Raw genomic sequence first — 17,256 nt, forward strand, 5'->3', positions numbered from 1 at the left:
AGAAATCTGCTTCCTCCTCAGTCTCCCTCATGAGACAGAGCTTTATGCAAGGAGGGACTTTTCCTACCTAATGCCAGGCGCCGTTCTAGGCACTGGGAGAGCAGATGATGAATAAAACAAAGCCCCCACCCTTTGAAGTTTACATTCTGGTAGAAGAGACAATAAACAGACAAAACCAATGTATAGTATAACATCAGTGGTGGCGAGTCCTATGAACAGAAATAAAGCAAGAGAAGGTGATTAGGGGCGATTAGGGTGCATCTTTAGACTACAGTCTGGTCAGGGAAGGCCTCTCTGATAAAGTTACATTTGAACAGAGGTCTGGGGTTGACAAAGGAAGAAGCCACATGCTATGCTAAGTGCATAAACCAAGGGCATGATTGCCTAGTTCAAGGACAAATGGGAAAGCCAGTGTAGGAAATAAGCAGGGATGAGTTGAGTGCTATCTAATAGCAACAGTGTGTGGTCCTCAATGTAACGTAAATTTTTTCTCTTCTTAGACACATTTTTTTTTTAAATCAGGTGAAACTTATTTTAGTAAGCCAATAGAATCAAAATATTATTTTAATAGTGATAATATTAAAAGTTATAAAGAGATAGTTCTCATTACTTTTTCATATTCCCTTAAAATAGAGCAAACACGAGAATGTCCACAACTGTGGGTTTCCCACCCACAGTGTATCTGAGTTCCAGGTAGCCATATTTTAAGGACTCAGTAACCACATATGGACAGCGCAGACTGAGATAGCTGAACTTGGCTGTCAGGTTTCTATTCTTTGGGCTTTTGTTTTTTTGTTTTTTTGAGATGGAGTCTCGCTCTGTCGCCCAGGCTGGAGTGCAATGGCGTGATCTCGGCTCACTGCAACCCTCCGCCTCCTGGGTTCAAGCGATTCTCGTGCTGCAGCTTTCCAAATAGCTGGGATTACAGGCACCCGCCACCACGCCTGGCTAATTTTTGTATTTTTAGTAGAGACAGAGTTTCGCCATGTTGGCCAGGCTGGTCTCGAACTCCTGACCTCAGATGATCCACCCACTTCAGCCCCCAAAGTGCTGGGATTACAGGAGTGAGCCACCGCGCCCTGCCTGGGCTTTGTTCTCAGTAAGACGGGAAGCCACTGGAGAGTTTGAGTGGGAATATGACTTTACTGAATTTGTTCTAAAAAGGATTGTGGTGGCTTTGAGGGGAGATTTTCTTCTGCGAGCATCGGGTTGGACGTAGAGAGACTAGTTTAAAAGGCTACATTTACATTGCAACCAGGGGGAGGGAATAACCCCCAGCCCTCAAACGCAGAGGTGGCTGGATCCCAGCTAGGATGCGTTCCCCTGGATTCATTTCCATCCCATCCCTCCATCTGCACTGGCAGGGTGGGCCTCATGCACACAGAATTTCCATGAGGAAGGCTGACCTACCCCATCATGTGCTCAGCTATCTTCATCTGAGAGTCTTCATTTGCCTACCCATAAAGGAAATCACAAGTGGTAATTACTTCAATTTGTGCAAAGCATACAAAACCAGACCAAACTCTGTGATGGTACTGTCCTCCCTGGACAGCACTGACAGGCATTTTTAGCTTAGGAATCTTGTCCTCCAGTCTATGGCCATACAACCTGAACGCTCCCGATCTCATCTGATCTCAGAAGCTAAGCAGGGTCGGGCCTGATTAGTACTTGGATGGGAGGAATCTTGTCCTAGGGCGTGGTTAGTACTTGGATGGGAGGAATCTTGTCCTCCACTGAAATTGTCTGTGGAAGTCCCAGGCATGTGACACGCCTCAACCTGCAGATGGGTTAGGTTTCGTCAAGCTCTCTGTACCCAGATCCCAAGACTCTGGACATGTGACAGATGCACACCCATCTAAATAAAGCCAGGTTCTGTATGCTGACACCTCTTGTTCTGTTTCGTGCTCATAGAAGTTTTATTCAAAGATGTTTACATGGTGACCTTCTTTATATCATAAATAAGGCATGAGTCACCTTTATAAATAAATCATGACATCTAGACGTTAAGTGGCCCTACACAATGCTTATGCCATCAGTTGGTGCTGGGCAGAGTGGACCTACTTTTGCTCTGGCGGTAGCTTCATTTGTCTCTAGCAGTGTTTCTAAGTTGAACTCTCTATATACAATTAAGGACAGATTAGAGTGGTTTTGAACTAGCGCTGATTGGGTGTCCTTCTATCTTTTCCTTCAAAGTAGCCCCTGAGCCAGCTTTGACAAACACAATCGAAACCCATCCTATTGTTACTGCCCGATGGTTTCAAAACTTCAGGCATTCGCACACTACTCTCACAGTTTTTGTTTTCTTTTTTGAGGTCGGGTCTCATGCTGTCACCCAGGCTGGAGTGCAGTGGTGTAATCTCAGTTCACTGCAACCTCCACCTCCCAGGCTCAAGTGATCCTCCCACCTCAGCCTCCCAAGTAGCTGAGACCATGGGCATGCACCACCATGCCTGGCTAATTCTCGTGTTTTTTGTAGAAACAAGGTTTCACCTTTTTGCCCAGGCTGCTCTCGAACTCCTGAGCTCAAGCGATCCTCCCGCCTCGGCCTCCCAAAATGCTGGGATTATAAGTGTGAGCACCAACCACCCTCATAGTTTTTAAACAGCTTTATTGAGCTATAATGTACATGCCATATTATCATTTTAAGTGTACGATGTAGTGATTTTTAGTAGATTTGCAGAGTTGTGCAACCATCAGCCCAAACTAATTTTAGAACATTTTCATCACCCCTAAAAATCCCTCATACCCTATTTGTTCTCTCCCCTTTCCCACCCCCAGCCCCAGGCAATTACTAATCTATTTCATAGATTGGTCATTTCTGGTCATGTCATATAAATGGACTCATAGAATGGCATTTTGTAAGTGGTGGCCTTCCGCTAACATGCTGTTTTTAAGGTTTAACCATATTGTAGCATGCATCACTGCTTCATTCCTTTATATTGGCTGCCCTCACAATTTTTGTCATATTCAAGTGCCACATATATTATTCCTTTCTTAGAATAGTATAACTATCTAAAGTCATTTACTTTTTTAAAAGCTGTGCTAAAAACATTGGGACTACCAAGGGAAAACCAATGTTACTTACAGTGTAATGGAAGGTAACTGCAAAATAAATAGAAACAAAATAAAATACTGTCATGAATTGTGTCTCCATAAAAAGATAAATAAATAAAACTGTTATTTAGCTAGTTAGTTACTGACATCTGGGCAACTTTGGGCACATTTAGAATTCAGAGCACAAATGAAATAGAAGTGGCCTGGTTGAGAGGCATTCCGTCAAAATAGGCTCACCTATTTATCCTGTAGCATAGTTGACTTGCTTTCAACATGTGAAAAGGAGAGATTAGTAAGTGTCAAAGCGGGTGAGGGTTAAAAACTTAACTATGGGGTACAATGTTCACTATTCTGGTGATAGGTACTCTGGAAGCCCAAACCTCATCACTATGCAATATATATATATGTAGCAAAGCTGAACACACACCCCCTGAATTTATAAAAATAAAGAAGTGTTAAAGACCAAACTTAGCACTAAATGCTCAGCACCAAACTGAGCACTGAAGTGTTCAAAAGGATTGGAAAATAATTACAAATAAAATAAAATAACTCCCTCATTCAGTGATTCTATTATTTTGTGCTCGTCTATGTCCCACTTAAAATAAATTTAGATGTCGTCAGAGGTACGCCTCCCACATGTTTAGGGGATGCTCCCGTCGGCCCTGTGTAGGTATTTGCTTTGCTATTAGTAGGAGCTTAAATGGGTGTCACTGGAGTTAGAGCTGTATGCTTAGAAAACTTTAGTACTCAACTCTACATCTTAGAGAACAGTCATTCAATAATTATGCACAAGACCCTGGCTTGGTAAGTAGTCACGAAGCAGGAAACTCCTAATCTTCTTTCCATGCCTGCCTCCAGACCCCCCAAACCCTAGAGAGTGCATGTAATTCAACTATACTACAAGATAAATAGATGAGCCTGTTTATGTATTAATGAAATGCCTTTCAACCTGGCCACTTCTTTTATATTTCTTTCGTGCTCTGAATTTGAAACTTGCCCATCCCAGTTGTCCCTCTACTGAAATCTTTCACTGGATCTTCGTAGTGCTCTGGATAGTCTCAACTCCAGCCAACTCCATATTTGGTGTTTCCTGAGTGTATTTCATACCACTGAGATTTTGTTCCTTGTCTCAGAACCACGTCTCCTTACATCTCCTTGAACAGAGTCCACTCCTTCTTGAAGACAAGCCCAAGCCTTGTCTTCTTCAAACTTACCTGGTTTATCCAACCCTGCTCTGTGCGTGCTTCATGTGTAACTCTCTCCAAACACATAACATGGGATGGTGTACTGTGTGAACATCCAGTGTTCACAAAAACCTTCCTGGACCTCCAGCTTCCCGAGGACAAAAGCCCTATCTTTGTTCTATCTCCAAAACCTCTCCCAGGATCTTCATTTGTTGTATGAATGGCCTTAAAAGGAAGCTATTAAATACCAACTGTGGAAATTGGAGAGACAATGGCAACTGCTACCTCCTTGGTAAACATCTTAGATCACTTCCCCACTTGTATTTTAGTAGTGTGTGTTAATTTTGTGTCAGCTTCCACTTGAAACTGCCTCCCAACCTTGAAAACATCCCCATCAAGGTGATTTTGCAAGCTCACAGTTCATACACCTAAATTCAGCAGCTCAGACAAAGTCTTCTGTCACCTCCTATTTCTCTTTTCTCTCTAATTCATGGTTATAGGTAGCAGAAATAGCAAGCGTCTGTCCTAGGCTTTGTTCTTGCGAACAGGAGGAAAGAAGTGAAGAATGAATGCATCATGCTGTAGAGGCTCCCTGGCACAGCAGAGAGAGCATAGATGCAGGGTCTAAAGCCAAATATTCCAGTTGTCCACTGAAGCCCCTCTCCTCTAGCCAGTACAGGGGTACTATTCTTGCAATCACCCATTGTTTTCTTGTATCATAAAATTTTCCCTCTCTGCTGTATCATTCCTATCAGAACACAAACATGCTGCAATATTTCTTATCTTAAGAAAAATCATCCCCGATCTGTTTGGCTACTGTTCTGTTTCTTTGCTTTCCTTTATTGTGCACACGCTGAAAAATAATTGTCTCCACTTGTGTTCTTCCCACTCTCTCTTGCTTTCTACCCCAGAAAGAGATTTGTGTCACAGTCAACAATGATATCTAATGTCCTACAACAAATAATGAATCCTCAGTCCTCATCTAACTCAACTGAGCAGCAGCATTTGATGCAATTAATTGCTTCTGTCTTCTTGAAATACCCTTTTCCCTTGGCCTCCGCAATCTAATTTTTGTATCGTCCGTCCCACTAACTGTGCCTTCTCAGTGTTCTTTGCTGGGTCTTATCTTCCTGGCCTCCGAGATTGGAGTGCTCCAGGGCTGCATTCCCTAGCGGTTTTAACCATCCCATAGCATTTAATACTGCCTCTGTGGCGACAAATCCTTCATTTTCATCTCCAGCTCCATCCTTTCCATATACAACTGCCTCTTAATATCTCCCCTTGACTATCCAATAAGTATCTTGGACGTAAGAGGTACAAAACCAAACTTTTGACCCCACTCTGCTCAAATCAGCTTTGACCAGTATCTCCCCATCTTAGTAAATGGCAACTTCTGGTTGCACGGACAAAAAAAAAATGTCGAAGTCATTTTTGTTCTGCCCCCACTCACCACACACATCTAAGCCATCAGCAAGTCCCACACCACTTCCCTCAAAATGCATTCAAAATCAATCCACGTCTTCCACTCCAGACCAAGACTCCACCTTCTTTCCCTGCTTCGCTGCAGTGGCTTCCTAAGTGGGCACTGGGTCCTACCTTTGTCCCCCTACAGTTTGTTCTCTGCAAAAAACCTAAGGAATCCAAAATCTAAGTCAGATAAGGCATAACTCTCCTCAAAACATGCCTGCAACTCCCCATCTCCCTCCAAATACATAATCCAAAATCTGTGTAGTAGCTATAAAACAACACGTGATATGGCCCCTCTTCACCCTCTGATGTTACTTTCCCTCCTTGGTGAAGACTTCCCACTGCAAAGCCTTCATGTTAGGCTGTTCCCTCTGCCTGGAATGTGGTTCCTCCAGGTATTTTCATGACTGTCCACTCCCTAGTTCCCTCCAGGTCTCTGCTCAAATGTCACCTCGTAAGAGAGGTCTTCTCCAATCACCATAAATCAAATCGGCCCCCATTAGGCTCCTCAAGTCTGCTTAATTTTTTAAAGCACCTACCACCATCTGACATATTCTGTATGTATATATTTGTTTGCATATTGTGATTCACCCCTTCTAGAATGTGAAGCTTCAGGAGAACAGGATTTTTTTCTATTTTGTTCACTGCAGTATCCCCAGAGCCCAACACAGTGAATGCATGCAGTAAGCACTTAATTAAATATTTTTGAATAAGTGAATGAAAGTCAGATGGAGTTTCAGTTCTGACTGTGGCATGTAATAGCTGTGTGACCTTGATCACGTGCACTTGGTCAAGTGTATCTTTTCTGAGCCTCAGTTTTTTAAACTGTGAAATGGAGATGAGGGCATCTACCTTAGAGGACTGTCATAAAGTTTATCAACAATATATGTAAGTGTCAGAGTAAGGCCAGAGTAATATGGGCAACAAAAGCACTAAAAAAACGTAGGTACTATTATGGTTTTGCTGTCATTAATGACAGAGAAGAAATTCACCATGGGTTTGGATGCTGGGATTCAATTATTCATTACCCTTTATCATGAGGGCGACAGGGAGAGCTGTGTCCCCAAAACTTCCTGTGGCACTGAAGAAATCTCAGCTGATCCAATTTGGTCCTTCAGTTATTTAATAAATTTAGGAAACCGTTGTTGTACATCCATCAGGCACTGGGCACCATGCTTCTCTCTGGGTCTGACATTTTGTACAGTTGGAACCACAAGAGAATCCTTTACTTTTATGAGAATGGCCTGGATGTTACCTGCAGAATAGCAAGCAGGTCTTTGCTCATCCTGTGAGCAAAATAGGCCAGATCTCGGCTGCCACCCACACCCAGCCAAGCCCCAGTGGGGCTGGCTGCATACCACTGCCACCATCACCACCCAGCGTCTGGAACGGGGTTAGTGATGAGTGATGGAGAGGACAGAAATACCTCTCGGAACAGGAGGTTGACATTTCTGGGGCAGGGCTTCAAAGCTCTGGCAAGGAGAATAGCAAGGGCACCTTGTTCTTCTTTCTGGGCCTGGGCTGCTCATAGCTGTTTGCCCAGTTGCAAGAGTCACCGCCTAATGACCCATCAGAGTGATGCCCGGATAGGGGCATGGCTTGAGGGCAGAGGGTGGCATCAGTGGGGCTGAGGAACTGGCACTGGGCTTGGAGCCATGAGCTTGAGCATGGAGTCCTGTCCCAGCCTCAGGTTTTGTATGACATTCAGTCATTTACCTGGGGATCTGCTGACTCAGGCTGCAAGTGCCACCATGTGGTGGCTAGGCCAGTTTCTTTGCCTCTGAGATGCTGAGATGCTCATCTACAAAAGAAGGTGAGTATTAGGTTGGTGCAAAAGTAATTGCAGTCTTTGCAATTACTTCAATGGCAAAACCGCAATTACTTTTGCACCAACTTAATACATCTCAGGGCTACTGGAAAGATTAGTGAAAGTGGTTTATTATGTGAAAGCGCATGGGTGACTGGCAGGTGGGGTGTTTCCCTTTCAAAGCCTCCACTCCCTTATCTACAAAATGGGGGCACCATCACATCTGTTATCCTAGAAGTTGCTATGAATGTGTCTAAGAGGATGTAAGCTGTTATTATCATCCTTCTTGTTCTTTTTTGAGACAGGGTCTTACTCTGTTGCCCAGGCTGGAGTGCAGTGGCAGGATCACAGCTCACTGCAGCCTCAACTTCCTGGGCTCAAGTGATCCTCCTGCCTCAGCTTCCCGAGTAGCTGGGACTCTAGGTTCATACCACCAAATTTGGCTTTTTTTTTTTTTTTTTTTTTTTTTTTTTTTTTTTTTTTTTTTTTTTTTTTTTTTTTTTTTTTTTTTTTTACTTTTTGTAGAGACAAGGTCTCACTGTTAACCAGGCTGGTCTTGAACTCCTGAGCTCAAGTGATCCTCCCACTTTGACCTCCCAAAATGCTAGGATTACAGGTGTGAGCCATCATGCCCGGCCTGTTATCACCCTTCTATTGCCTCGAGTGTTCTAGGCTGAGAGCAGAAATCTTTGTTCATACTTCTGTATAATGGGCATCATTCTCTATCACAGCCAATTGTGTGTAGTCTGCCCACCAAAAATATGTGAGTCTTGTGGTGGGCAGAGACTCTGTCTGCATTTGCTCATCGCTGTCATTTTAACACTTGGCACTCAGGGAACAGCTGGGAAATGAAGGACTGCCTTGTGCCTTGGCAGTTTCTTTTTCATACTCCTTTAGATGTTCCATTCCATGAGGAGTCACCCAACTCTTTGCCTTCAAGGAATTCCAGGCTAGGAAGATGGACTGACTTACTATGCAGGTACAGGGCTGGTGATGGACATCTCATGAACATCTGTGGTTTGTGTCTTCCCATTCTCTAATGACAGGATCCCCAAACTCTCTCCCTTCATCGCCCCCCAACCTGACTTCTCTTTAGGAAACTCCCTCTCCTCTTTCTGGTACCACATGACTTGGTGAGGCTCATCCAAGAACTAGCTAATCAGCATATTTTTCTTCCAACCACAGTGATTGTTTTAGGGATTGCCATGTGACCCATATCAGACCAATGAGACACAGTCTTGGGATTTTTACTGCATCTATGGGGCCAGGAAGGTTCTTTCTACTGGGGCTGTAAGCAGAGTAGGAAAACGAGAAGACACAGTCAGATTAACTCTTGATGACATCATTTCAATCTCTAGATCCAGCCAACAACAATTAGTGTCATTGTTATTAATATGTCACTATATTTTGAGTCCAGATCTCAGACTGTTCGGTTACAGAAGCCAATGAATTCAAGTTCTCTCTCTTTGCTTACACTGTTTTGAGTGAGGTTCCTATCACTTGCAATGAAAGAATGCTGAGTAATTTCTAGCTAAAATACAGTGGTAAAGGACACAGTTGGTGGCATGAACTAAGTAACGCAGGACTTAGTAATTGTGTCTGAGAACACTGGCAAACACAGGCAACCCTTGCAAGGGCAAATAAAATTTTAACTAGGCAGCCTTACCCTGACCCTCTTTTGCCACAAGCTAGGCTCTATTCATTTTATAGTTAAGGTGCAAATGCCCTAGTTCCTGATTGGACATGCACAATATTGAAGAAGGAAAGAAAGAAGAGATGAAGAAATGACAGCCTTCAGGGAGCAATATCATTTAAAATTTAAAGTTGCTGAGTGTTGACTGCACAGTTTGTTAAGAGGGTATGCAAATTATATACGAACTGTATGCATATTTAAATTGCAAATCCCTTGTGACCTTCCTACACTGTGTTCTACACACCTGGTATGAGGCCCCAGGGGGAAACCCTGGTGGGAATTTTCACTCAACAGGTATTTATTTAATAAGCTCCTGCTCTGCCTCTCGGAAAGGTGTACAGCCTACAAGACCTGGTCTCTGCCCTCGAGGAGTTGGCAAGTGAGCCAGGGAGAAGGGAGGAACCACAAGACACAATTAGTGCATAATAGAAGACAAGATGTAATTAAGTGCTAAATACTGGGCTGCAAACTGGAAGCAATTGGGTGAAGTTGCAAGGAGGCCAATTTCAGCTCAATGCAAGGCAGAACTTTCCGGTGGATGAACCTGTCACTCAAGGGTAGTACAAACCCAGTTTCCATCTTACCAGAGCTTGATACAGATTTGGAATAATAAGAATAATGATAGTAATCATGGAGCTGGGAATCATACCAAATGGGTTTCAGTACTGGCTCTGTCAACTAACCACGTGACTATGGCCAAATGCCTTTATTTCTTCATCTATAAAGTGGGTCTAAATAACTCCCACCTTGCAGCATCATGAGCTTTGGAAATCCTGCAGGTAAGGTTTGTGAAAGACCCAAACTCATAACAAAAGCAGCAAAATGTCAAAAGGTAAGAGTCAGGTGGACAGGGTGTGGTGGCTTATGCCTGTACTCCAAGCACTTTGGGAGACCGAGGCAGTCGGATCACTTGAGGTCAGGAGTTTGAGACCAGCCTGGCCAACCTGGAAAACCCTGTCTCCACTAAAAATACAAAAATTACCTGGGCATGGTGGAGTGTGCCTGTAAACCCAGCTACTCGAGTGGCTGAGGCAGGAGAATTACTTGAACCTGGGAGGCAGAGGTTGTAAGGAGCTGAGCTGGTGCCACTGCACTCCTGCCAGGGCAACAGAGTAAGACTCCATCTCAAAAAAAGGAGTCAGGTAGAACAGAGTTCACAGTCCTAGGTCTGCCATTTACAAGCTATTTATGTGGCCTTGGGTGAGTCATTGAACCTCTCTGAACATCAAAAAATAATAATCATTATTATTATTATTGTTATTAGTGTTGTTATTATGTCACTATAAATCTAATAAAGATGCTTCAAAGATTGCTAAGCACCCTTAGCACAGTATCTGGCGCAGAGTCATTAAAAAAATAATGACATGTATGTATTTATACAAACAGGCAAGCACATATTTTTACACATTTGTATTGTAATCAGGACTAGCCTTCCGTCTTCTCTAGAAGCCTTCCCAACAGCAAGTGGGTGATCCCAGTGCCTGCCGATGAGTGAGCTCTTTGAAAATGGAAACCAATCAAAAAGCACACTTACAACTGCGCCCCAGAATCATCTCTCTAGCGCTCGCACAATGAATATTCATCTTTTTTTGAGACAAAGTCTCACTCTGTTGCCCAGCCTGGAGTACAGTGGTGTGATCTCAGCTCACTGCAACCTCAGCCTCCTGGTTTCAAGCAATTCTCCTGCCTCAGTCTCCGGAGTAGCTGGGAATACAGGCACGCACCACCACACCTGGCTAATTTTTGTATTTTTAGTAGAGATGAGGTTTTGCCATGTTGGCTAGACTGGTCTCAAATTCCTGACCTCAGGTGATCCGTCTGCCTCGGCCTCCCAAAGTGCTGGGATTACAGGTGTGAGCCACCATGCCCAGCCTCCTTTCTCAAATTCATGTTTGTTTGTTTGTTTGTTTTAGAAAAGTAGTACACACTAATAGAAGAGTATTTGATAAATTTCATATATAAATAAATATGTAACTGCGGATTACCCACAATTTCTCTACTCACGTAGGAGTACAGACCACTTCCCAGACTTGTGGAGACAAACATACCACAGGAAACTTTGTGAGCTAAACAACTTCCCAGGTATGACCACAAAATATATTCTGACAACATATGGGCTAGAGGGCAAATGTCAAATCAGACACTGAGTTGTTGTTCAAGAAGTGCCTGGGAAAATGCCAATAAATACTGCCAGTGACTCACCAGAATGACTAAAATGAAAATAAAACTGACAACATCAAGTGTTGTCAAAGATGTGGAGGAACAGGAACTCTTGCAGTGCTGGTGGGACTCTCCATTAGTACAGTCACTTTGGAAAACCAGCAATATAATCATTAACACTAAACACCTGCCCATCCTATGACTGAGGAATGTCACTCCTACGTACATGGCTGTTTTGTACTGAATTGTGTCCCACCCAAAATTTATATGTTCAAGTCCTATTAGTAGGGTATTTAAAGAGGTGATCAAAGATTAATGAGGTTATTGGAGTGAGCCCTAATCCCATATGACTGGTGTTCCTATAAGTAGAGGAAATCAGGACACAGACATCTACAGAGGGGGAAAATTATGTGAAGGCACAGGGCCATTTATAAGCTAAAGAGAGAGACCACAGAAGAAACCCAACCTACCAACACCTTGATCTTGGACTTCTAGCCTCCACAACTGTAAGAAAACAAATTTCTGTTTTTTAAGGCACCCAATCTGTGGTTCTTTGTTATGGTAGTCCTAGAAACTAGCACAGTGGCCAAGAGAAAGAAGTGCTCCTGTTCACTGAAAGACTTGTGATGTGTTCATATGATAGTATATGATGTAGCAATAAAGAAAGAACAAACTGGATACAGGCAACCATATGGGTGAATCTCACAGGCATTGTTGAGTAAAAGAAGCCAGACACAAAAGAGTACATATTGTTTGGTTCCATTTATGTGGATGTTTAGGCAAAACTAACATATAGTGCTAGAAGTCAGAACAGTGGTTGCCTCTGGGAGGTTATTAACTAGAAAGAAGTATAAGAGAGCAAGCTAGAAATGTTCTATATCTTGATCTGGGGTTTGGCTACACATTGTAGACGTGTAAAATCAATCAAGCTGTAATGGTTGCAGAGTCTCTGTGTGGGATGACAAAAAATTTGGAAGTAGTAGTAATAGTTGTACAAAACTGTGACTGCAGTTCATGCCACTGAATATTATACTTAAAAATGGTTCAAATGGGCTGGGGGCAGTGGCTCATGCCTCTAATCCCAGCACTTTGGGAGGCTGAGGCCAGTAGATCGCTTGAACTCAGGAGTTTGAGACCAGCCCAGGCAACATGGCAAAACCTCGTCTCTACAAAAGATACTAAAATTACCCAGACATGGTGAAGCATGCCTGTGGTCCCAGCTGCTTGGGAGGCTAAGGTGGAAGGATCACCTGAGCCTGGGAGGCAGAGGTTGCAGTGAGCCAAGATTGCACCGCTGCACTCCAGCCTGGTTGACAGAGTGAGACCCTGTCACTCACACACACACACACACACACACACACACACACACACACACAAAGGTTCAAATGGCAAATTTGAGGTTGTATATCTATTACCACAATAAAAAATGTTCAAAATAAAAAAAAAGCAACAAAGGCATATGCTTCAGATGTGTGCCCTCTCCTGTATGTTATGCCTCTGGATACAAATAGAAAAAGAAAACTGTCAGAGAATATTTTACAATATGTACATGATACAGCTGTGATGTGTACTTTTCTCCAGGAAATCTCATCCTCAAAGTGAGGTTGTGACTTTCAAAGCAGGGAGGTTTGACTGACTTCCCTCTAGATTCCCCTTCTCCAAGATTTTTTATTTTATCATTTTTATCTTTTTTAAAAAAAAAATTCAGTGAATCATCTTCCCTGATGGCCAGAGTGAAGGTTATGGAGGCCTCATATGAATGAGAATGTCACTGGGTGGACTCAAGGAACAATGTAAAGATCTGATTTAAAGACCTCCCTTTCTAACTCAAAACGCTTTACTCCAAAACTCATTTTTGGTTGGTTGGTTGGAGAAGCTGTTTATGAAAAGGGCATAATTAACATGGCAGGTGCCTTTTGTTACAAGCAAATAACAACAGCGGAAAAACAGACATATAATTAGTTGGGCTTTTTTGGTGCTTGAGTGTTACTGCTGCTGATATTAAGTAAAGAATGTGACACCCGATCGTGCTGTGAGTGCGGGGTTGATTCACTTTCAGCTGGTGGAGATCTGGGCTTTGGGGGGATGTGGAAAGTGGACTTGATTTTTTTTTAATAGAATAAAAAAGATTAAGTCCTGAAAAACACATGAGTGAGTGGTTGCAATTTTTTCTGAAGTCTTCCATTGTGGAAGTCTTCCCAAGACCACTTTCCTCTGTGTTCTACTCATTGTCACTTGGATAAGCAAAAGTATAAATCCTTTATAAAGATTCTCTATTATAAAGACACATGTATATATATGTTCATTGCAGCTGTTCACAATAGCAAAGACATGGACTCAACCTAAATGTCCATCAGCAATATAACGGATAAAGAAAACGTGGCACTTACACACCATGGAACACTATGCGGTCATGAAAGAGAATGAGATCATGTCTTTTGCAGAGACCAGGATGGAGCTGAAGACCATTATCCTTAGTAAACTAATACAGAAACAAAAATTCAAATACCACATCTTCTCGCTTATAACTGGGAGCTAAGTGAAGAGAGTACATGGACACAGATAGGGGAACAACACACACTGGGGCCTATTAGAGGGCAGAGAGTGGGAGGAGGCAGAGGATCAGGAAAAGTAACTAATGGGTACTAGGCTTAATACCTGGGTGATGAAATAATCTTTACAACAAACCCCAATGACACAAGTTTACCTATGTAAGAAATCTTCACATGTGCCCGTGAACTTAAAAGTTAAAAAAAAGATTTCACTAAAAAAAAAAGTTTGATGTTCTCTTCCACAAACTCTCATTGTTGTAACCTATTTCTGTTAATCAAATAAACTAGGGAGAAGACAAAGCCCATATCTCTCTTGCCTACCCCATCAAAGCAAAACAGAGAGCAACAGGGAGGAGGGGCATTTCTCATCCCCACAGTTAATCCAGAAGCTCCTAGCCCAGGTCCACCTCTGCATGGGATGCCAAGTGGAGGGGGATGTGGGTACTACTCTCTGACCCTCTGCCTGTGATGTTCTGCCTGCACCCAAAGACGGTGCTAGTATTTCCTGAGCTCTTTGCTCAAAATCCACAGAGCATGTATTCAAAATCAAGTCTTCTGTATCATCTAGGTGTGTTTTTACCTGCAAGTGGCACATGGTACTTTACACAGATAAGGGTCTATTTTTCTTACGTAACAATATGTCTAGAGGTAAACAGCTGCTGTGCTCATTCAGAAGCTTGGTGATGTCAGGGGGGGTGCCTGTGTGTTTCTCTGAATCTTTCCTTCATGATTGTTATCTCGTGTTCTCAATTAGCTACTCAGGATCTAAGCGTGATGTTCATGTTCAAGGCAGAACAAAGGGAGGGAAGGGTGGTGCCGGCTTAATCTTGTCCTTTTTTCAATCAAGAAAGCAATCTTCAGTGCAAAGAGGCTGGAAAATAAATATTTGGCTTTCCAGGCACTGTAGTGGAAAGAAGCCAGGGCGTGGGGTGGGAATAGTTACGGAGTGTCCACTCGGCTAGCTAACCTCCAGGCCGTCTTTGACACAACCTTCCACATGGGTGAAATCTGACTATCCATGTGAATATGGTGAGCATGAAGGCTGGAGTTCTTGAGTTTCAGAATGTCAGAGCTTCCAAGGTGGCTGGATTTGTATGTCTGTATTGTCATTTCTTCTTCTGGGTTCTCTCAGAAGTGGATGCCAAGACGGAAATTGACATGCAAGAGATTTATTGGGGGAAATGCCTATGAAGGATAAAGGAGAAGTGAAGAGGAGCAGGTGGGGAGAGCCTTTAGACCATGATGCAGGTCTGACACCTGGGAAAGGAGAAAAGGAAGGAGGATGTGGTAGGGAGATGCTCAGGCTGCCTGAGGAGCGTCCAAGCATGCATTGTCTACTAGAAGAATCTTCATCAGGCAGGATGGGATGGCACTGGCACCCTCACCCTACTTAGTTACTGGCTCAGTGCAGCCAGGAGAATATGGCCTCATAATAAACGCTGTAGTGGATTTAACCATGCAGCAGCTAGAGATGATCAGCCAATCACCCTAATTACAGCAGGTTTCCTCAAAGGGATATATAAGCAAGGGACCTCAGTGGCTGCAGTTTTAGTCCCCCTCCTATACCTTCGCTTACCTCATCCTTTATGATACCAAAACTATGTGAAATCCTGAGTCTCTGGAAGTTCTGTGTAGGAGGGCTTCAGTTGGTCATCTTACTGCAAAGAAGTGGGGCATTGTTTTGAAGCTGCATTTGCATAGCAGTCATGGCTGCTATTTTACATGGGGTGCATGGTCTCTCCACATGGCTTAGGGTGGACACTAAAACCACCCCATGTTTTCTGTTGAATTGTGTTTCCCAAAAAGATAATATTGCAGTCTTGATCCCCAATATTTGCAAATATGACCTTATTTAGAAATAGGGTCTTTGCAGAAGTAATCAAGAAGAAAGCCTACTCGTCCTAACCCAGTGACTGGTATCCTTATAAGAAGAAGACATTTGGATGCAGAGACACACTGGAGAATGTCCTGGGATGACAGAGGCAAAGATTAAAGTGAAGCATCTACAAGCGAAGGAATACGAAGAATTGTTAGGGGTCACCAAAATCTAACAGAGAGGCATGGAACAGATTCTCTCTCAGTGCCTCTAGAAGGACCAATCCTGCCAACACCTAGATTTTAGACTTCTAATCTCCAGAACTGTGAGAGAATCGATTTCTGTTGTTGTAAGCCACTCAGTTTGTAGTAATGGTATCCCTAGGAAACACACATCTCTGTGGATGCTGGCCTTGTCCTGGGCTCTTCCACATGCCTCATAGCCATATGCCAGGCCATCAACTCAAACATGGTGGCCAGAATTCTCCTAGTCTTGCAAACTATGGCTGCAGGTCAGAGAATCTCTCCTGCCTTTGGGGTATACGGAATAAAATTATCATGCCTGGGCATTATCAGGTCTCATTTGACTGGCTTCTACTTGGGGTCTTTCTGTATAGTGTGATATTACAGGAACCCTCTGGACTTAGGACCCCAATTGTTCATGATGAGTCAGGCTTTGGGTTGAAAGCCCAGGCTTTGGGGTCAGGTGATCTGACTGTGAATTCTGTCTTCAGCTGTCAGTGGTTAGAGCAGCTTGGGGAGTGTATTAGTCCACCTGGGCTGCCATAACGAAATACTATAAACTGGGTAGCTTAAACAATAGAAATCCGTTTTCTCATAATTTTAGAAACTGAGAAGTCCAAAATCAAAGCACTGGCTGATTGAGTTCCTGGTGAGGGCTCTTTTTCTGTCTTGCAGACGTTCACCTTCTCACTTTGTCCTCATACGGTATAGAGAGAGAAAGTGCCCTGGCGTCTCTTCCTTTTCTTATAAGGGCATCAGTCCTATCAGATCAGAACCTTACCCCTCTGACCTCGTTTAACCTTTATCACCTCCTTGCAGGTCCTGTCTCCAAATACAATCCCATGAGGGGTTAGGGCTTCAACACAGGAATCGGGGAGGGAAGGGACAGGGAATTCAGTCCATAACAGGCAGGAACACAACTTCTCAGGGCCTTAGCTTTTCTTGTAAAATGAGGTTGATAATACTTCCTTAAAGGGTTCTGGGAAGGATTCAGTGAAGTCCCTCCTTCATTGTGAAGGACAATTTTATGGCAAATTTTTACCATTATTGTCATTATTATTTAAAAAACAATAATGAGGGCCAGGCATGGTGGCTCATGCCTGTAATCCCAGCACTTTGAGAGGCCAAGGTGGGTGAATCACAAGGTCAGGAAATCGAGACCATCCTGGCCAACATGGTGAAACCCCGTCCCTACTAAAAATACAAAACAATTAACTGTGCATGGTGGTGTGTGCCTGTAGTTCCAGCTATTTGGGAGGATGAAGCAGGAGAATTGCTTGA

At 43.2% G+C, this 17,256-nt stretch overlaps 1 protein-coding gene across 1 annotated transcript in view; it reads left to right on the top strand.

Moving 5' to 3' along the window:
- Positions 1-13,439: 13,439 nt before the first annotated feature.
- Positions 13,440-17,256, top strand: part of TMEM114 (transmembrane protein 114) — a 996,508-nt gene continuing 992,691 nt past the window's right edge. Inside the window, exon 1 of the mRNA XM_050774545.1 lies at positions 13,440-13,452. The gene's annotated coding sequence lies outside the window, so the exon portion shown is untranslated. The remainder of the gene's footprint in view (positions 13,453-17,256) is intronic.

Source organism: Macaca thibetana, chromosome 20, assembly GCF_024542745.1.
Source record: "Macaca thibetana thibetana isolate TM-01 chromosome 20, ASM2454274v1, whole genome shotgun sequence".
Classification (NCBI taxonomy): Eukaryota; Metazoa; Chordata; class Mammalia; order Primates; family Cercopithecidae; genus Macaca; species Macaca thibetana.